The sequence below is a fragment of the Macaca fascicularis genome, chromosome 11 (assembly GCF_037993035.2).
Source record: "Macaca fascicularis isolate 582-1 chromosome 11, T2T-MFA8v1.1".
Taxonomy (NCBI): domain Eukaryota; kingdom Metazoa; phylum Chordata; class Mammalia; order Primates; family Cercopithecidae; genus Macaca; species Macaca fascicularis.
This window is the reverse complement of record NC_088385.1, coordinates 34118826-34140590: the sequence shown is the minus strand read 5'-3', so window position 1 is coordinate 34140590 and position 21765 is coordinate 34118826. Positions and strand designations below refer to the sequence as shown.

Genomic DNA, 21765 nt, shown 5'->3' with positions numbered 1-21765 from the left:
TAGAGACTGGGTTTTGCCGTGTTGCCCAGGTTGGTCTCGAACTCCTGACTTAAAGAGCTCCACCCGCCTTGGCCTCTCAAAGTGCTGGGATTACAGGTATGAGCCACCGCGCCTGGCCACCCCCCTTTTAATTTTTTTTTTATTATTGTTTTTTAGAGACAGGGTCTCACTCTCTCACCCATGCTCGAGTGCGGTGGCGCGATCGTGGCTCACTGCAGCCTCTATCTCCAGGGCTCAAGTGGTTCTCCTGCCTCAGTCTTCCGAGTAGCTGGGACCACAGGCACATGCCACCACACCTGGCTAATTTTTTTTAATTTTTTTGTAGAGATAAGATCTCACTGTGTTGTCCAGGCTGGTCTCAAATGGTCCTTGCCTCACATGGTTCTTCCACCTTGGCCTCCCAGTGTTGGGATTTCAGGCATGAGCCACTGTGCCTTTTTTTTTTTTTTTTTTTTTTTTTAAAGAGATGGAGTCTCCCTGTGTTGCCCAGACTGGAGCTCAGTGGCTATTAACAGGCCATCATAGCTCACTTCAGCTTCCTGGGGTAGCTGGGACTAATGGCGTGCACCACGGTGCCTGGCCAAAATTCTCTTTAAGTTATCTCATTGATACCTCTATCACCCTCTGTGCCACTTAGAACACAAAATTTGTGGTTAGAGTAGGAGAAGTAGTAGAAGGATAGCCAGCAAATGCCCTAGACCCCAGAGCTTCTGTAGATTTAATTGCCGATTGAAGAGTCATGGAGTCATTATAAGAGTCTCCTGCACAAGTGTTGAGCCTGCTTAATGACCGTTGAGCAAAATTACATTCACTTTTCCCTGGAATGAAATCTCTAAGCAAGAGTAAAAATTTAGCTTTTTCTGAATGTGAACTTAAGGCCATGAAGTAGACATACCTTGTTGAATCATTATGCGGCAGAGGCCCAGATATGAAATGTCTGTTGACATGTATGCACATTCAGTATTTATTTCAGTGCCTTATTGAACTCTGTTGAATAGATCAGGTGACAGCTTTTATCTGAACATCAGTCTTTGAGGGACAGTTGAAGCACTGGCATATGTGTGTGAGCAAGAGATTGGTGTTTTGTTTCAAATGTAGAAGAGGTAACAGATTTTTTGCTCTTAAAAGTACATTATTTCAAAATATTCAAATTTGCCTTGGGACTTAACGTATAAATTGTCGTATTATTTTAGTAACACAATTGAATATTTTTTAATGTCTCTGAACAAATGAGATATAGTTTTCTTTCAAGTGTGGGAACTATCTTGTACAATGTTCCCTGACCTCTGCCTTTTGACCCTGTCGCTTTGTGATGGGATTATAGATAGGCCTTTGAGCTTTTCTCTAGTCTGCTCAGGTTCCCTTACACAGCAACATATAAAGCTTTAAGCTTCTTTAAAAGATGCTCTTAGAATTAAAGAGAACACTCAGATTTAATTGGCATGAGTTTCGTAAATATTTTTTCTTTAAAAAGTCTTTTTCTTCCTTAATGCTTTCCTGTCCCCCAAATCTATTTAATTATGTTTTCTAAAATGGTTTATTTCGGGAGAGGCTAACCATTAGAGCTTTCTAGGATAAGAAAATCCAAGAGAGATTCAACTCTTTATTCCCTATTTGTTGTCTCTGGGTATGTGAAGTTAAAATCTGGATTCAGAGGGTGTCAAACAAGAGCGGGAGATTATTTTCAGAGAGAATCAGTGCTTTAACCTTCTTATAATAGACACTTTTTAGATACTTTTTCAGATGCCTAAAATGGAGTAGGAAGAGAAACAAGGGCAGAGAAAAGGAGACTGATTTCACTGGCTTTGTGTTAATAACTCATGTGAGTTTTTTTTGAGAAAGAGTAAAATTAGTGACAAAAATAAGGGCTTGGGGATTTTATATTTATTTTGTTATTGTTTTACATCCTGTCTTCAAGATTATCCAGAAAATTAAGCGTTTGCTCTGTTTCAGACATTTTTAATAGGAATTTCTGAGGAATGTCTGTTTTACACACCATCAGAAAGATTTATAACAATGAAGCTGTAGGGCTGTGGTTTATGTGGCGCATTCTTGCTACTCAACAATAAATAAGGATAAATAAAATGATTGGTTTGAAATAACAAAAGGCAGTATGTGCTTTTTTTTTTTTTGAAACAGAGTTTCTCTCTTGCTGCCTAGGCTGGAGTGCAATGGCGTGATCTCGGCTCACCACAACCTCCGCCTCCCGGGTTCAAGCGATTCTCCTGCCTCAGCCTCCCAGGTAGCTGGGATTACAGGCATGCGCCAACCACACCTGGCTAATGTATTTTTAGTCGAGATGGGGTTTTTCCATGTTGGTCAGGCTGGTCTCGAATTCCCGAGCTCACGTGATCCACCCACATTAGCCTCCCAAAGTGCTGGGATTACAGGCGTGAGCCACTGCATCCAGCCTGGCAATATGTGCTTTTAAAAAATTTCAGCTTTTGGCTTGGCATGGTGGCTCATGCATGTAATCCCAGCACTTTAGGAGGCCAAGGCAGGCAGATCACCTGAGGTCAGGAGTTCGAGACCAGCCTAGCCAACATGGTGAAACCTTGTCTCTACTAAAAATACAAAAAAAATTAGCTGGGCATGGTGGCTTGCCAGCTACTCGGGAGGCTGAGGCAGGAGAATTGCTTGAACCCGAGAGGTGGAGGTTGCGGTGAGCCGAGAACATGCTATTGCACTCCAGCCTGGGTAACAAGAGCGAAACTCCGTCTCAAAAAACAAAACAAAACAAAACAAGATTGTGGCTTTTAAATTATTTTTCTAAAAAAGAGTGAATGGATAAAATGGAGTTTTCTAATTCAGGTGTTTACTTTGAGAGCTAGAAATTAAATCATAGTTCTTGCAACGTTTTTTTTTTTTTTTTTTTTTTTTAAAAACCCAAATCCTTTCTACAATCAGTAAAGTGAAATGTGAAAAGAAAGAGTAGCTTTGAATCTCAGTTTAATGCTAAAATAATCTATTAAAATTCTTTTTTTCTATTATGGAAAGGGGAAAACACTAGTGATAAATAAGATGGGAAGACAGGAAGAAGCTAGTTAGCAGAAGAGGCAACTCAGTGACAAGATAACCTCTTGATCTCTATCTTACTGATCCGAATTGTGTGTTGTCACGTAGAATGGAAATATGTTTATATGGTATAAGAAACCTCTTATGGAAAAATCTGGTTGTCTCCCTGCAGGTTGCTAAGAAAGAGTGATATTTCAGGGAGGCTGAGTCTTGAAGCAGCAGCGGATCTGACACTTGTCCTTCACAACTCCCCTTCCTGTCTCCCATAGTAAGGGCTCGGTAAACATTTCATGATCAGTGCTGGCACTTGCAGCTGAGAACGCAGAGATTGCCTGCAGTTTCCCCTTTCATGCAGCAGAATAATAACAGGGACAATCTTTTGATTGTCTTATTATATTTTGGCTGTTGGTGCTTTTAAAATTCTCAGTTTGTGTTGCTCTAAGGTAGGTAACATTTCTCACCCTTTCTGTAAATGACTTTCCTGCCAAAACCTACCTGTGAGTTTCAAATGTTTAAACCAATCAACCAAATAACAAAGACCTTAAGATAACCTAAGAAGGTATAACCTGAGAAGGGAGTTACAGTAATTGGAAAACCTTCTGCAAGGACAAATGTGCATTTCTCATTTTCTTTAAACCTATCAATTTACTGAAAATGAATATGATTTTTGTTAGTAATGACAGTGCCAAAAAAATTACTAAAATCTTTTTGAGTAAATGAAGCCAAACTCCTAAAAAAGAAAACTTTTTTTTCTTTTTTTTAAATAGAGAGAATTTTGGCTGGGCGCGGTGGCTCACACCTGTAATCCCAGCATTTTGGGAGGCCGAGGCGGGCGGATCTTGAGGTCAAGAGATCGAGATAATCCTGGCTAACACAGTGAAACCCTGTCTTTACTAAAAATACAAAAATTAGCCGGACGTGGTGGCGGGCGCCTGTAGTCCCAGCTACTCTGGAGGCTGAGGCAGGAGAATGGTGTGAACCTGGGAGGTGGAGCTTGCAGTGAGCTGAGATCGCGCCACTGCACTCCAGCCTGGGAGACAGAGCGAGACTCTGTCTCAAAAAAAAAAAAAAAAGAATTTTGATTAGTTCTTATCCAGAGAGATATTGCTTATAATTTTTTTCTCTTGGTTTTATTTTTTTATTTTTTTTGAGACGGAGTATTGCTCTGTCGCCTAGGCTGGAGTGCAGTATCGTGATCTCAGCTCACTGCCACCTCCACCTCCCGGGTTCCAGCGATTCTTCTGCCTCAGCCTCCTGAGTAGCTGGGATTACAGGTGCTCGCCACCATGCTCAGCTAATTTTTTGTATTTTTAGTAGAGATGAGGTTTCATTGTGTTAACCAGGATGGTTTCGATCTCCTGACCTTGTGATCTGCCTGCCTCAGCCTCCCAAAGTGTTGGGATTACAGGCCCGAGCCACCATGCCCGGCCATTTTTTGGTTATCTTTTAGAATGAGTTGAATTGAGATGAATTTTAGTTGTTCCTAAGTACTGTGTACTGTGACTGGTGTTGGCTATTATTATTTTTTTGAGACAGAGTCTCACTCTGTTGCCCAGGCTGGAATGCAGTGACACAGTCATGGCTCACTGCAATCTCTGCCTCCTGGGCTCAAGCGATCCTACTGCCTCAGCCTCCTGAGTAGCTGGGATCACAGGCATGTACCACCACACTCGGCTAATTTTTTGTGTATTTTTAATAGAGATGGAGTTCACCACATTGGCCAGGGTAGTCTCAAACTCCTGGCCTCAAGTGATCTGCCTGCCTCCGGCTCCCAAAGTGCTGAGATTATAGGCATGAGCCACTGCTCCCAGCTGGCACTGGCTCTTTAAAATTTTGGGTGGATAATATAACACAGTCACAAAATAATGTAAGAGAGCAAATTGTGGAGAAGAAGGTCTATTTATGCCCAGCTCACTGCTCCTACTTTTTGTTTCCAGAGCCAGATGTATATGTTACACACATAAAAGAGGTATGTGGGCCAGGTGCGGTGGCTCATACCTTTAATCCCAGCACTTTGGGAGGCAGGTGAATTGCTTGAGCTCAGGAGTTCGAGACCAGCCTGAGCAGTGTGGTGAAACTCCATCTCTACCAAAAATACAGAAAATTAGCTGGGTGTGGCAGTATGCACCTGTGGTCCCAGCTACTTGGTAGGCTGAGGTGGAAGATGGCCTGAGCCCAGAAGGCGGAGATTTCAGTGAGCCAAGATTTCACCACTGTACTCCAGCCTGGGTGACACAGTAAGACCCTCGTCTCAAAAAAAAAAAAAAAATATGTTGCTGGGTGTGGTGGCATGTATGTACCTGTAACCCCAGCTACCTGGGAGGCTAAGGTGGGAGGATTGCTTGAGCCCAGGAGTTTTGAGACCAGTCTGAGCAACATACCAGACCCTTGTCTCAAAAAAAAAAAGAGGTATATAGATTAGCCCACTTCAACATTTTATGAAGTGGTGGGAGATGACTTGGGTAAAGAGATTGAATCAGCCTTTGGAGTTCTCTATCAGTTAGAATGCTTGTGGTTTATAGGTCAAAGAGGAAATAAAGGAATTTGGCTGGTTCACAAAATTTAAAAGGAGTTTTTGGGGTCCATGTGTTCAGAGTGTAATTTGAATGTGGCTCCAGCTCCATTTCACTGCAGCTGTTTAGGCGCAACCTTTACACAGTGTTGACTTCTCTTCAGGTGGCTTCTCTCAGAGTGGTTAAGTGGCAGCAGAAGTTAAGTTTGTATTTGCACATCACACCTTCCTTAGAAGAGAATTTAACTTTCCTCCTCTAGCCTTCACTCCTGTCAGGAAACAAAAATATGGGTGTTTGCTGTGGCCTGTCCTTTAACAAATCAGTGTGGCAAGTAAAATGGGATTAAACTGATTGCTGAGACTAATTTGGGATGAAAACTACATAGCTAGTTCACAGTAGAAGAGGGAGGGAGGTGGCTGCTGGGAAGCATTCCCAATACAAGTTGAGCGTCCCTTATCCAAAATATTTGAGACCAAAAGTATTTAGGATTTTGTATTTTTTCAGATTTTGGAATATTTGCATATACATAATGAGATTTCTTAAGGATGGTACCTAAGTCTAAACATGAAATTCACTTACATTTCATATGTACCTTTTTCATGTAGCCTGAAGGTAATTTTATACAGTATTTTAAATGATTTTGTGTACCCATCACTTTAGTTCAGGTATGGAATTTTCCACTTGTGGTGTCATATTGGCAGTCAAAAAATTTCAGATTTTGGAGCACTTCATATTTCTGGATTAGGGATGCTCAACCTATGTTCTCTACTCGTTGAATGCTAGATGAGCGCCCTCTGAAAGACAGAACAGAGGCCAGTTGTGGTGGCTCACACCTGTAATCCCAGTACTTCGGAAGGCGGAGGCGGGAGGATGGCTTGGCTTGAGCCCAGGAGTTCATGACTGGCCTGGTCAACAAAGCAAGACCTTGTCTCTACAAAACAACAGCAAACAACCCCCCCAAAACAGAAAAGAGCCACTGAGAGGTGACTTGTTGTTGTTGTTGTTTAAAGAGGTGGAATCTTGCCCTGTTGCCTAGGCTGGAATGCAGTGGTGAGGCCATAGCTCACTGCAGCGTTTATCTCCTGGGCTCAAGCAGTTCTCGCACCTCAGCCTCCCAAGTAGCTGGGACTGCAGGTATGTATCACCCTAAAGGTTTTGAACAAAGGAATGGCTTGCTCAAAACCATAGCCTTAGGAATATCACTCTGGGTGGAGGATATAGAATGGAATTAAACTGGGATGAGATTTGAAGTGGGGAAACCAATTAGGAGGTTTTTTTTTTTTTTAGACACAGTCTCACTCAGTTGCCCAGGCTGGAGTGCAGTGGTGCGATCTTCGCTCACTGTAACCTCTCAGGAGGCTATTACTATAAGACAAATTAGAAGGAAAGGGTCTAAATCAGAATAGTAGTGGTGGGAGTAAAGAAGATGGGGGATGGATGGGAAAGATAGGATGCACAAGTAAATTGAATTTGGCAACTTCTTTTTTTTTTTTTGAGACAAGGTGTTGCTCTGGCACACAGGCTGGAGTGCAGTGGTGCTATCACAGCTCACTGCAGCCTCCATTTCCTGGGCTCAAGTGATCCTCCCACCTCAGCTTTCCAAATAGCTGGGACTACAGGCATGTACCACCACACCCAGCTAATGAATTTGGCAACTTTATTGTATGTTGGGTTTGTCAACCTAAATAACAAATAGAGACAGGCTGTCTGAAAGAAAATTATTTTTATTTGGAAATAAGGTATTGCAATAGGAATATGCATATGTCCGCCTCGGCCTCCCAAAGTGCTGGAATTACAGGCGTAAGCCACCACGCCTGGCCGAGTTTTGTTTTTAAGAGAGGTTCTCACTATGTTTCCCTGCCTGGAATGCAGTAGTTGTTCACAGACATGATTACAGCACACTATAGCCTCGAACTCCTGGGCTCAGGCAATCCTCCTGCATCAGTCTCTTGAGTAGCTGGAACTACAGGTGTACACCACCATGACTGGCTTCAAATTATATTTTTTTTATTTTTTTGAGACAAGAGTTTCACTTCTGTCACCTAGGCTTGAGTGTAGTGGTGTGATCTCAGCTCACTGCCATCTCCATCTTCTGGGTTCAAGCGATCCTTCCACCCTAGTCTGCAAGTCCCAGTAGTTGGGACTACAGGTGCATGCCACTATGCCCAGCTAATTTTTATATTTTTTTTCCTAGAGATGGGGCTTTACCGTGTTGCCCAGGCTGGTCTCGAACTCCTGGGTTCAAGCAATCTACCTGCTTTAGGCTCCCAAAGTGCTGGGATTACAGGCATGAACCTCTGTGCCCAGCCACTATTTTTTAGTTTTTAGAGCCAGTCAAATATAGTCCCTAGTTTGCAGTTGGCAATCATGTTTAGAGATATTAAATGACTTACCTAAGTTTGCATTGCTAGTGGCAGAATTAGAACCACAACACAGATTCTTCTGGGTTCAAATCTAGGCCCCTTTAACTAAAGAGAACAGTCTCAGAAACTTAAATCATTATCATGTGTAAAAGAGCCCACCTTTTTAATCTGATAGAGAGCAGGGCATTTATATACTTAAAAGGAACATTAATAAACCTATTATGTGTTAACCTAAATCACATTCTAAATGAAAACAGGACTAACTTTGAGCCTTTTATGTATGAAAATTACAGATTTTGTTGGTTGCACATCTGTTTTGGGAGTATACTATCTACATGTAAGTGACCAGAGGTATCCACATAAGCAAGATGTATAAATTGCTTAAGAGGACTCAACAACGTAAGTGTAAAAGGATTCAATAGATATACTCCTTTCTTTTCTTTCTTTCTTTTTTTTGTGAGACGATCTCAGCTCACTGCAACCTCCGCCTCCTGGGCTCAAGCATCTTTCTATCCTAATCTCCCAAGTTGTTGAGACTACAGGTGTGTGCCTGCACACCTAGCTGGCTTTTTAATTTTTTTTGTGGAGACAGAGTTTTGCCATGTTGCCCAGACTGGTCTCAAGTGAGCCACCTGCCTTAGCCTCTGAAAGTGCTGGGATTACCGGCAATAGATGCAATAGTTGAAGTGGCAAGGTTGTGAATATCAGGAACCAAGAATCATTGAGAGTCATCTTGAGGCTGACTGCCACATTGGTTAATCTGTTAGGATCTATAATCTTCAGCAGTGGTTTTAAGTAGAGCATACTAAAGCAATAGTAGTGTGCAGGATTTTGATGCCATCTCCGCTGAAGGAAATAATACAATCTGCTATCTTTAGAATTGCAGTGTGGCATGGGCTGGTTGTGGTGGCTCACACCTGTAATCTAGCAATTAGGGAGGCAGAGGTGGGAGGATCGCTTAAGGCTAGGAGTGTGAGATCAGCCTGGGCAACATGGCAAAACCCTGTCTCTAAAAAAATACAAAAATTAGCCAAGGGGGGTGATGCCTACCTGTAGTCCCAGCTACTCTGGAGACTGAGGTGGGAGGATCACTTGAGCCTGGGAGTTGGAGGTTGCAGTGAGCAGAGATCTCGCCACTGCACTCCAGACTGGGTGACAGAGCCAGACCCTATCTCAAAATAATAATAATAATAATAATCACAATGAAAAGAGAAGGGTGGTAGTGGAAGGGAACTGAAAAGTGCTTGATAAATTATGTAAGGAAGCATTAGGCTTTGGTCAGAAATTTTGTTGTTAGCCAGCTAGCTGCAAGTGCACCCATCTGGCACACTTTTTCATTATTCTTCTGAAATATTCATGGGCTCTAACAGTTCTTACCTTGTTTGCACTAGATCCTCATGTACTCTTACCTTCTGGCCACCAATCTGTAGTTGCAGTGGGTTGCCCTTGTTTTGTTTCTTGTTGCTGAGGATGTAATCAATAAAGAGTAGATACTCAAGGTAAAGTTTGTGGATACTCAAATTCACTTACAAATAATGGCCAAAGTAATCACTACATTTTATTATGCTTTTATTTGTATATATAATATTTTATCTCTGAATTATGAATCTATTCTAGTCATTAAACAGTAACATTCATTTTCTTTTCTTTTTTGAGATGGAGACTTGCTCTGTTGCCCAGGCTGGAGTGCAGTGGTGTGATCTTGGCTCATTGCAACCTCTGCCCCCGCAGGCTCAAGCAGTTCTCCTGCCTCAGTCTCCCAAGTAGCTGGGATTACAGGCATGCGCTACCACACTTAGGTGATTTTTGTATTTTTAGTAGAGATGGCGTTTCGCCACATTGGCTAGGCTCGTCTTGAACTCCTGACTTCAAGTGATCCACTCACCTCAGCCTCCCAAAGTGCTGGGATTACAGGCGTGAGCCACCACAACCGGCCCATTTTCATTAAAGAAATTTTTTTTATTTAGAGCATATGATTAAAAGTCAACTTAAATTTTTTTATTTGCAAAAGGCATTTATTTGCATGTTTCCTATTAGTTTCCAAGAGATCTCTTGAAATCATTTAGGATGTAGATCAAGAGAGATAGTAAATAATCCTTTTATTTTTAAACATTAAATTATCTTCAGATCATTGATACTAGGTTTATCTAGGATTCAAAAATGTTTCTAAAAATTGGTCTTACAAACTCCTCTTAAAGTTCCTAAGACTGCTTTTTGTACTGAATAGTAACTTGAGTTCACTTAGGTATTCCTGCTTCCATTTTAGGAAGAAACTTTGCTGCTTTGTCTTCACAGTTAAAGTATGATCTTTTTACATTAACTCTGCTTTACACAGGAATGGAATCCTCAGTTTTTATTTTTGTTTTTACCCCCAAAGGAGGTTAGCAGTTGGAGTTCATAAAAAAATGCTGAGATTTTACCTAGTTGAGTGATAGATTTAGAATTTGGAAAGAGTAGGATCAGTCTTTCCATTTTTGTAAATTAACACTGATGGTAGTGTTGAAAAAGATGGGCTGTTTGTGTTATAAATTTGTATGGTACGGATTTTCATGTTTAAGTCCAATCTTCCTTTGGCTTCTCTTCTTTTAGCTTTGAATCCATTGTCTGATTTGGCCTTGCAAGGTGAAAAAACATGGCCCCAGGGTCAGTGCTTCCAAGAAACCTAGCTTTGATGGTCAGTAGAACTCATTTGCCACCTTTTAAACAAAGAGTTTGTAGACCTTGCAGGGTCTCCATCTGTCTCACCAAGCTAGGTGCAGTTAATGTGCAGAAAGTTTACTTAGGGGCAGAGGAAGCCTTATCTACGTAAGATTTTAGAATTTGTAAAAAAAAAAAAAAAAAAAAGAAAAAAAAAAGGAAAGCAGTTTATAGATAAATACTTAAAATAGTGTTTCGTTTTGTACAAGTCACCTGATTTTGTTCCCATGTGTTAGGATGAAATGTGTTAGGAAAAAATGAGTTGGACAGAATTAGAAGTCTTGTCACTGAAGTAATTAAAGCTATTACAGAGCAGCTTTTTTAGAGTAGAAAGGAAGAAGCTAGAAATCAGTCATTAGTTGCTTTCATTGTCTATTATTTCCTTTCATTTTATTTTTCTTACAAAACTGCTATCATTACACAGATCATATACAACTACAAGCCTTTTATTTCATTTTATTTATTATTATTAGTTTTTTTTTTTTTTTTTTTTTTTTGAGACGGAGTCTCACGCTGTTGCCCAGGCTGGAGTGCAGTGGCGCGATCTCGGCTCACTGCAAGCTCCGCCTCCCGGGTTCCCGCCATTCTCCTGCCTCAGCCTCCTGAGTAGCTGGGACTACAGGCGCCCGCCACCGCGCCCGGCTAATTTTTTGTATTATTTTTTTTAGTAGAGACGGGGTTTCACTGTGGTCTCAATCTCCTGACCTTGTGATCCGCCCGCCTCGGCCTCCCAAAGTGCTGGGATTACAGGCTCGAGCCACCGCGCCCGGCCTATTATTAGTTTTTAAGACAGAGTTTCGCTTTTGTTGCCCAGGCTGGAGCGCAATGGTGTGATCTTGGCTTACCACAACCTCCACCTACTGGGTTCAACTGATTCTCCTGCTTCTCTAGTAGCTGGGATTACAGGTGCCTGCCGCCACGCCTGGCTAATTTTGTATTTTTATTAGAGATGTGGTTTCTCCATGTTGGTCAGGCTGGTCTCGAACTCCTGACCTCAGGTGATCCGCCTGCCTTAGCGTCCCAAAGTGCTGGGATTACAGGTGTGAGCCACTGTGCCTGGCCCATTTATTTATTGTAATTTAAATTTGTCCTTTAGAAAGCAATTCTGTAGTATAGAATGTGTGTACTCTTTACCTGTGGGTACATAAATTGCCATTTTTATTTATTAGACTTTTGGGTGGTAATAAGGTAGAGCTGGCCAGATAGTATTAATATTATTTCTAAGCATATCTTTCTGACTTCTAGACTTGAAGCTACCTGAGAGAAACAGTTTAGCATAATAGTTTATCATCTCTAAAACAGGGAAGTATTTAATTTATAAAGTTGCTGAGTTGATGAATGAGATAATATACAGAATCTGGGGTACATGGGAAGTACCCAATTAATGTAACCTGCTATTTATATTTGTAATCCCTCAGCATCTACTACAGTGCTTGCACTTAATAGATACTGCAACTTTGTTGAATGAATGATATGGCTTAAACTTAAAGGGAAGGTTCCAGAATATGTAGCCATTGTCAACATGATTGATAAATCTATTACAAAGAGAAAAAATTCTCATGTGTTTGATATTTATACCTCATTTTGACTGTAGTTACTACACTCTTAATGCCATACTGGCTCCTGTCACAGGCCTGACAAATAGTAGGTGCTCAATACATGTTTGAATAAATTATTGATTTTTTATTCTCCCTGGAAATGGCAAGGTTTTCTGTTTGTCATTTTATGTTATGCTAAACAGGTTTGAGTTTTTGGAATCCTTTTTACTATAAATTGAGGTGGTTAGATGTTGGCTAATCAGGTTTCAAAATGCGTATACATATTTTTAATGTAAGCATCTAGTCTCAAGTAAGCCCCTTTTCCTAGAGATGAACTGTTGCAGGCATGTGGAGAATAAATTGTTGTTGTTATTATTGTTATTATTATTTGAGACAGAGTCTCACTGTGTTGCCCAGGCTGTTCTTGAACTTTCGGGCTCAGGTGATCCTTCCTCCTCAGCCTCTCAAGTAGCTGGAATTATAGGTGTGTGCAACCATGCTTGGCTTAAGAAATTATTGTTAAATTCATTTGCATATGCTATGCTTAAGCTGGGATATATTTTCTTTCTGTTTCTCTTTTGTGATGTATGGATAAGGAAATACTTTGCTGTGCTTTAAAGTGTGGGCTTTTCCCCCTTGAGACGCATATATGAGTATGTTGCAGCTGTGTATCTGTGACTCAGACAGATCCTGAGTATAGATCCTTTTTGGTAACTGATCTCCTCATTTCTTCATCCCTTAACATACGGAATTCTCTTTTTAAATCCCTGAACATAATTGGGATCTTGACAAAGGTTCCAGCTAATCTCCTATTCTATTTCCTCATGAGAATACTCCCTCTGATCTTAGTACTTTCTTCCACAGTCTGTGCTAGGTGAGATGAGTTCACTAAGCGTAGTTTACTCTCTCTTTTTGGTAGTAAAGGAGCTGATTGCAGTTTTAAACAAGGTGTTCGGGGTAGCCCACACTGAGAGGTGATCTTTGAACAAAGACTTAAGAAAGTAAGGGAGTTAGCCAAGTAGATATTTGGGAAAAGTATCCCAAAGAAAACATCAAGCGGTCACCTGGTGAGTTCAAGTAACCCTAAAGAGTCTGGAGGAGTGAACAAGAGGAACAAATAATAGAAGGGGAGGCCTTCTATGATGGGGCCTTATGTTGTTGGAAGGACTTTGGTTTTTACTCTAAGAGAGCTGGGCAGCCATTGCCCGATTTGAACAGGGTAGAGAGACCTCTGACTTAGTTTTAAAAGGATCATCCTGGCAGCTAGCTGTATTAAGACTAAATTGTATGTGTGTATCGAGGAGGTTCAAGGGTAGAAGCTGGAAGATCTGTTGGGAAGCCTGCGGTAATTTAAGAAAGAAATGATGGTGGTGGCTCAGGCCACGTAGTGGCAGTGCAGGTAGTGAGATGTAGTCAATTTCTGCACATATTTGGAAGATTGAAACAGTAGGATTTTGTTATCAAAAGGTGGGGTGTGAGAGAAAGGGGATGAATCAAAGATGACTCTAAAGGTTTTAAACTTCAGTAAGTTGAAGAAAAAAGGAATTACCATCAACTTAACTGGAGAATACCATAGTATGGGTTGCTTAGGTTGGAGGAGGGTTGGCACAGCTCAGGAATTCATTTTTGGACATTCTGAATTTGAGACGCCTATAAGATATTCTGATCAAGTGGGCAGTTAGATGTATGAGTCTGGAGTTAAGAGAGAAGACTGAGCTGGAATTATACATTATGGAGGCAAAGTATTTAAATCCTTGAGTTTAAGTTTAGATAAGATCACCAAGGGAGAGAATGTGGGTAGAGAAGAGGAAGCGGGCCAAGGATTGTTCATGGATACTCTAACAGTAAGATTGGATCAGTAAGCACATTTACAACATTTTAGGGGAAAAATTACTAAGTATTTTTTGAAGATATGGAGACTAGAACAGTAAAGAAGGAAGGCAGCAGCAGCACTAAGAGTATCTCTTTTTTCTTCCCTTTTTTCCTTCCCTGGTAAAATGCCTAAAAAATTTCCATGTGGTGATAGACTCAAGGTCAGAGTGAACACACGGCGAACCCTTTTCTTGGTGGATTAATGCCTTGATTCTATTTCTTTCACTGTTTTCTTTTTTAAAATTTCTTCTTTCACTAGTTTATTGAAGTTCTTAAATCCATGATTAAACTTCAAGTGTATAATTGCTAAACAGATATTAATAAGTGCTGTCAGATTCTTGCATTTCCATTACACTTTCATTAAGCTGAACAGTGTAGGCAAATCATTCCTAATGTTAATAAAAATTAATTATGTAAATTCTGAAAATCAGCTGTTGAACATAATAGGATTTTAACATTTTTCTTGTGTTTTTACTCTTTGGAGATAACTCCAAATTATTTGTGTTTCACCTACTTTACAAGCTTAAGCAGTACATGGTAATGAATGATAAACACCTGGTCTAGTTGATGGAAAATCTTTGCCAATACTTTGAATTAGATTAACTAATTCTGGGCTGTAATATGGCATAGGAGACGGTATCTTCCTCTATTCTTTTATTCTGTGTTTCTAGTTTGTAAGATTGTCTTTGAGCTTGATTTGTTGAGGAAAAATAACTTAGGGAGGGTAACTTAATTTGCCTTGAGTTCATTGTTTCCTCTACTAATGTAAAGATTCAACTAAAATAGACCAAAGACTGACTGTTTTCCGTTACTCTACAGTGAGGATTTCCTATCAATACTAGGATGGTAGAGAGCTTACTTTTCATTTTTCATCTGGAGTTAGAACTTACATTACAAGTGACATGTTTACCAGTGAATTAAGGTGTATTTGATTGTATGATCTATATTTGAAGGAACAAGTATATTTTCTTTTCTTTCAGCTAGTTTTCTTTTCTTATTACAAAAAGATAATACTTCCAGGTGCTGAATAGATGACAGTCAAGAGTCTTCAGTCATTCCTAGAGAGGAGATGAAATGGTGTTAGTTGCATTTGTTAGTAAAAATCCATTATCTGGCTATATTCCTGAGGAACCACAGAATTTCAAATGCTAAAATAAACTTTCATTTGCTAAATGGATGCATAGTTAATTCTTAGTCATGAGATTGATTCATGTTTGGGTTCTACTACTGTAATTAAGCCAGTCCTTTAGAAGGAGGCAAGCAAAGGGGAGTTGATTCAGTGTTGTGTAAAGTGTTTATCCATCAGTATGAGTATTTTTCATCTTCTATTCATGGAGTAATAGATTCAAGGAAGTTTTAACGAAGTGCCCAATTTTATTTGCATTGGTCAGAATAAACTTTGTAAATAAGTTTGTGATACCTTGGTACAAACTAAAAGGCTAGGAATGAAGTTATTTGGGTCTTATTTCTGAAGTTTAGGAGTTCCAGGAAAATTTTTCTATTGAGCCTTGGAGGTCTATATGTTTCTGTAGATCAAACAGGTGAGAACCATTTCTCTTATTGTGCTGTTCTTTTACTTGCACTGTGATAATCTTTAATGGAACAACTGAGAACTCATGACATTGTGGAGAGTCACCAGTGCAATTGCCTCTTGCTTCAAGCCCAGGAAAAAGAAAACAAGGGATTTGGGGGGTGGGTTCTGATTCATATATGTATAGGGAAATTAAGACCACCATCTTTGAGGAATCACTGAAAAGAACAATAAAACTCTCTGGTCTTTGATACACCTCTACATTATTTTAGAAAGGGCTCAGTGTCTTAGTATCTCTACTAGCGCTATTATCAAGATAGTGAACTTCTAAGACTAGTCTATGCAATTACTTTCGTTTGGGGTTGGTAGAATTTTTTTCTAAGAGGCGGGATCTCTGTTGCCCAGGCTTTAGTGCAGTGGTGAGATCATAGCTCACTGTAGCTACATCCTTATTTACAGATTCTCTTACTATAGATCCTGAGGTTGTTTTGAATTTTTTGTTATTTTAAGCAGCATTGAGGAGAACATCCTAGTGGGAAAATCTTTGCACACATTTTTAATGAGTCCTTTAGGTCACATTTCTAAGGAAACTGCTGGGTCAAGAGGCATGTATTTTTTTTTTTTTTAATCATATTGCCAGTTTACTCATCTGCTAGTATTCTTGAAGGAATATCATCAGTTGGGCAGTATTTTTACACTTCAATGTGTATTTTGTTAAGAAAACAGACCTCACTGAAAGACCTAAACTCACTCTATTCTATAAACAGTAGGTTTCTTTTCTTGTTTTCTATTTTTATTTTTTATTTAAAATAGAATAGAGATGGGGTCTTGCTATGTTGCTAAGGCTGGTCTTGAACAACCGACCTCAAGCCTACCAAACTGTAGATTTCTTAATATTGTTCTGCAAAGCCTCTGAAATTCCCAGATGTCATAAAGTTCTCTTTTGAAAATTAAGAATGGCCTTTTAGCCGGGCACGGTGGCTCACACCTGTAATCCCAGCACTTTGGGAGGCCGAGGCAAGTGGATCAGCTGAGGTTGAGAGTTCAAGACCAGCCCGACCAACAATGTGAAACCTTATATCTACTAAAAATACAAAAATTAGCTGGGCATGGTGGCAGGCGCCTTTAGCCCCAGCTACTTGGGAGGCTGAGACAGGAAAATTATTTGAACCCAGGAGGCAGAGGTTGCAGTGAGCCAAGATTGTGCTGCTGCACTCCAGCCTGGGTGACAGAGCGAGACTCCGTCTTGAAAAAAGAAAAAATGGCCTTTTGTGATTCCTCAGAGATCTAGAACCAGAAATACCATTTGACCCAGCAATCCCATTACTGGGTATATATCCAAAGGAATATAAATCATCCTGTTACAAAGATGCATGCTTGTGTATGTTCATTGAAGCACTATCTGCAGTAGCAAAGACATAGAATCAATCCAAATGCCCATCAACAATAGACTGGTTAAAGGAAGTGTGGTACACATATACTATGGAATACTATGCAGCCATAAAAAAGGAATGAGATCATGTCCTTTGCAGGGACATGGATGGAGCTGGAAGCCATTATCCTCAGCAAACTAATGCAGGAACAGAAAACCAAACACTGCATATTCTCACTTCCAAATGGGAGCTGAACAGTGAAAACACATGGACACATGGAGGGGAACAACACACATTGGGATCTGTTGGGGTTGGGATGGGGGAGAGAGCATTAAGAAAAATATAGCTCGTGCATACGGGGCTTAATACCTAGGTGATGGGTTGATAGGTGCAGCAAACCACCATGGCACACATTTACCTATGTAATAAACCTGCACATCCTGCACCTGTACTCCGGAACTTAAAATAAAAATAAAAATTAAAAAAAAAAAAGAAATAGTCACATAAAAAAAAAAGAATGACCTTTTATGGAAACCCATAGGACCCAAGAAAGTAATAATTTTCTAAAGAATAGAAAATCAGAGCCATATAGATATCATAATTAAAATAATATTTGTTTCAGAATAATTTTAAAAATTGTAACCTTAAGTTTTATGCACATTTTTTTAAAAATCAGGATTCCTTTTCTTAGAATTAAGGAAAAAGTCAGTGCCTTTTTACGATAACAAGAAGACGTGGTTATCATTGCTGATAGGGGCAGATGCTACATTTTATCTCTCATTTCTAAACTTTTTTACTAAAGTCAGAATTTAAAAATGAACTTGGCCAGGCATGGTGGCTCATGCCTGTAATCCCAGCACTTTGGGAGGTCCACTAGGAAGGATCACCTGAAGCCAGGAGTTCAAGAACAGTGTGTACAACAAAGTGAGACTTCGTGTCTGTAAAAAAAATTTTAAAGAATTAGCCAGGCGTAGTGGCAGGTACCTGTAGTCCCAGCTACCCAGGAGGCTAAGGCAAGAGGATCACTTGAGCTCAGGAGTTCAAGACTGCTGTGAGCTATGATCGTGCCACTGCTTTCCAGCTCGGGTTGACAAAGTAAGACCTAGTCTCTAAAGGAAAAAAACCCTTGGCTTTTGGTACTGTTTATTGATGCTATGCTCAAAGGACCCCCTTTTCAGCTGTACCCAATAATGTATTCTCTGCATATGGGGACTGTAGTTCTGACCTTAGAGAAATACATAGCCATTAATTAATTAAATTGGTCTTCTTGAAAGGACACTTGCTGAAAGGTCTGTCCTTTTACCCAAAGGAGGAAGAGGTTTAATTTACAGATTATGTTCTGGTGTATAACACAACATTTGAGAAAATGTTAGGTTCTCATGAGTTAAAAATTATTTATTGTTGTTGTTTGACAAAATGGAGTATGATCTAACATTTATTTGTTTATTGATCTAGAGTCATAAATCCAAGAGGTCTTGTGATGTAGTCAAGTTTTTAAAGTGGCAGTATGTCTTGTGAGGAAAACAGTCTGGTCTTAGAATCAGATACTCTAGGTTCTGCTTCTGGTGAGAGAGTCACTTAACTCTTAACTTCTTCTTCTTCTTCTTTTTTTTTTTTTTGTTTTTTGAGACAGATGTTGCCCAAGCTGCTGTGCAGTAGAGCGATCATAGCTCACTGCAGCCTTGACCTCCTTGGCTCAGGTGATCCTCTACTTCGGCCTTCTGAATAGCTGGGTCTACAGGTGTATGCTGCCATGTCTGGCTAATTTTTAAAACTTTGTTTGTAGAGGTGGGGTTTCACTTTGTTGCCCAGGCTGGTCTTGAACTTCTGGGCTCAAGTTATCTTGCCTCAGCCTCCCAAAGCACTGGGATTACAAGTGTGTGCCATTGTGCCTGGCTGGATTTTAATTTGAACTATATTAGATGTTAAGTTTAATATCTTAATATTTTTAACATCTTAAGTTTTAAGCAAGAGAAGACAAGTACCTTTAAAACATTTTAGAGGCTGGGTGGGGTGGCTCACGCCTTTAATCCCAGCACTTTGGGAAGTCGAGGTGGATGGATCATCTGAGGTCAGGAGTTTGAGACCAGCCTGGCCAACATGGTGAAACCCCCGCCTCTACTAAAAATACAAAAAATTAGCCAGGCTTGGTGGCAGGCACCTGTAATCCCAGCTACTTGGGAGGCTGAGGCAGGAGAATTGCTTGAACCCGGAGGTGGAGGTTGCCGTGAGCCAAGATCGTGCCTTTGCATTCCAGCCTAGGCAACAAGAGCAAAACTCCATCTCAAAAAACAAAACAAAACAAAACAAACTTTTTAGTTTGAGGCCGGGCACGGTGGCTCACGCCTGTAATCCCAGCATTTTGGGAGGCTGAGGCGAGTGGATCACTAGGTCAGAAGTTCAAGACCAGCCTGACCAATAACCAATATGGTGAAATCCCATCTCTACTAAAAATACAGAAATTAGCTGGGCCTGGTGGCATGCGCCTGTAGTCCCAGCTACTAGGGAGGCTGAGGCAGGAGAATCGCTTGAACCCAGGAGGCAGAGGTTGCAATGAGCCAAGATTGTGCCACTGTACTCCAGCCTGGGTGACTGAGACTCTGTCTCAAAAACAAAACAAAATAAAAACCTTTTTAGTTTGCTAGCCAAAAATTTTCATCTAATCATGTCTAAGATTTGTTTTAAAATACTTCCAACTCCTGCTCCCTGTCTTAAAAAGTTGGGAGGATAGTAGATAAAACAAGAATAGTAAACTGTTGATAATTGTTGAAGCTGGGTAGTGAGTACATGGGAGTTCATTATACTTTTCCCTTATTCTCTGGCCTTGGGTATATGTTTAAAAATGTGTATGTAAAAAAAAGTAACACCAATAAGTGCAAATCTGCTGAGATTGCACACAGGCACAGGTTCCTCAGTGTTAACTTGTCTGATAGGAAGCAATGTGGCAGTGACCTCAGAGACACTCTAGAGGAAAAAAGAATAATGGCTAATGAAGCATATTTGCTGGAAACAGAGAAAAACTCAGAACTGTCATTCCCCACACGTGTGAGTCTTTGTTTCTGTTGAACATAACAGATATGTCTGTGCCAATTAAACTTGACTGTTAGTTTGATATTTTTAGAAATTCACGTTGCAGACTGTAAACTCAAAATAAATTTTGGTTGCTGTCATCGAATGTATCAAACAAATATTACCATATTTTTATAGAACAAAGAAACTTAAAATAGTATACAGAAAGTACACTTTCAACAAATGTTTTTCACTCCTCCATGGGTCTTTTAGATGTGGGGTTATAATGTTGATTTTAAATGCAGAATAATTTTATACTCTGAAATAAAAATTTTTTTTCTTTTTTTTGAGATGGAGTCTCGCTCTGTTGGCCAGGCTGGAGTGCACTGGTGTGATCTCAGCTTACTACAATGTCTGCCTCCCGGTTCAAGCGATTCTCCTGCCTCAGCCTCCTGAGGAGCTGGCATTACAGGCACATACCACCACGCCTGGCTAATTTTTGTATTTTTAGTAGAGATGGGGTTTCACCATGTTGGTCAGGCTGATCTCGAACTCCTGACCTCAAATTATCCACCTGCCTCAGCCTCCCAAAGTGCTGGGATTCCGAGGCGGGCGGATCACAAGGTCAGGAGATCGAGACCACGGTGAAACCCCGTCTCTACTAAAAATACAAAAAATTAGCCGGGCGCGGTTGTGGGCGCCTGTAGTCCCAGCTACTCGGGAGGCTGAGGCAGGAGAATGGCGTGAACCCGGGAGGCGGAGCTTGCAGTGAGCCGAGATCGCGCCACTGCACTCCAGCCTGGGCTGGGCGACAGAGCGAGACTCCGTCTCAAAAAAAAAAAAAAAAAAAAAAAAAGTGCTGGGATTACAGGCGTGAGCCACCGCACCTGGCCAAAATAAAAACTTTATTCCCACTAAATACGAGTTACTCAGGGAGGAGTTGAAAAGAAATACAATGGAGAAAGAATTTAAGAGAGCTTTGTTTTGGTAAAGATTTGGGGAAATGTTCAGAAAATGGTTATAGAATGATACCGTGCTTAATAAATAACATTTTGAAATGGGAAAAACAAATACGCTGTAACATAAAGCTAGCTTATCTAGATTTGTTATTATATGGGTCACATATATATAGCATATATATAGTTTCTAATTTGAGAAAGGATTTTTAAAATCATAGAAAATGCCTGGCTGTTAAAACTAGAAAGCAAAGAAAAAATAACTTGAAAGTGGAAACACTAGGCATACAGTGTTAATATTTACTGTATTTCCTTTCCATTTTTAATATGCTTTTGTGTATGTTTTCTTGTTACCTTATATATCCCCCCACCACTTTTTTTTTTTTTTTTTTTTTTTTTGAGACAGCATCTTACTCTGTCGCCCATACTGGAGTGCAGTGTCACGATCTTGACTCAGTGCAACCTCTGCCTCAAGTGATCCTGCCACCTCAGCCTCTTGAGTAGCTGGAAATACAGGCATGCGCTACCATACCTGGCTAATGTTTATTTTGTTTTGCTTTGTAGACATGGGTTTCACCATGTTGTCCAGGCTGATGTCAAACTCTTGGGCTCAAGCCATCCACCTGGCTCAGCCTCCCAAAGTGCTGGGATTATAGGTGTGAGCCATGGCGCCTGGCCCATATATATCCTTTTATCCTGATTTTTCACTAAACATTTAAAATATGCACTTTTCATTATTATATGTCCTTTTTATTACTATAAACATTTTGGAGGCTGTATAATATTATATTCTGGATATCCCTTAATTTGCTTAACGTTCTTTTGTCATTTATAATTTTTCACTGTTAAAACCATGCTGTCAAATACCACATGTTCACACTTGTAAGTGGAAGCTAAA

At 40.2% G+C, this 21765-nt stretch overlaps 1 protein-coding gene across 7 annotated transcripts in view; it reads left to right on the top strand.

Moving 5' to 3' along the window:
• Positions 1-21765, top strand: part of DENND5B (DENN domain containing 5B) — a 207342-nt gene that overhangs the window by 14599 nt on the left and 170978 nt on the right. The window lies entirely within an intron of this gene.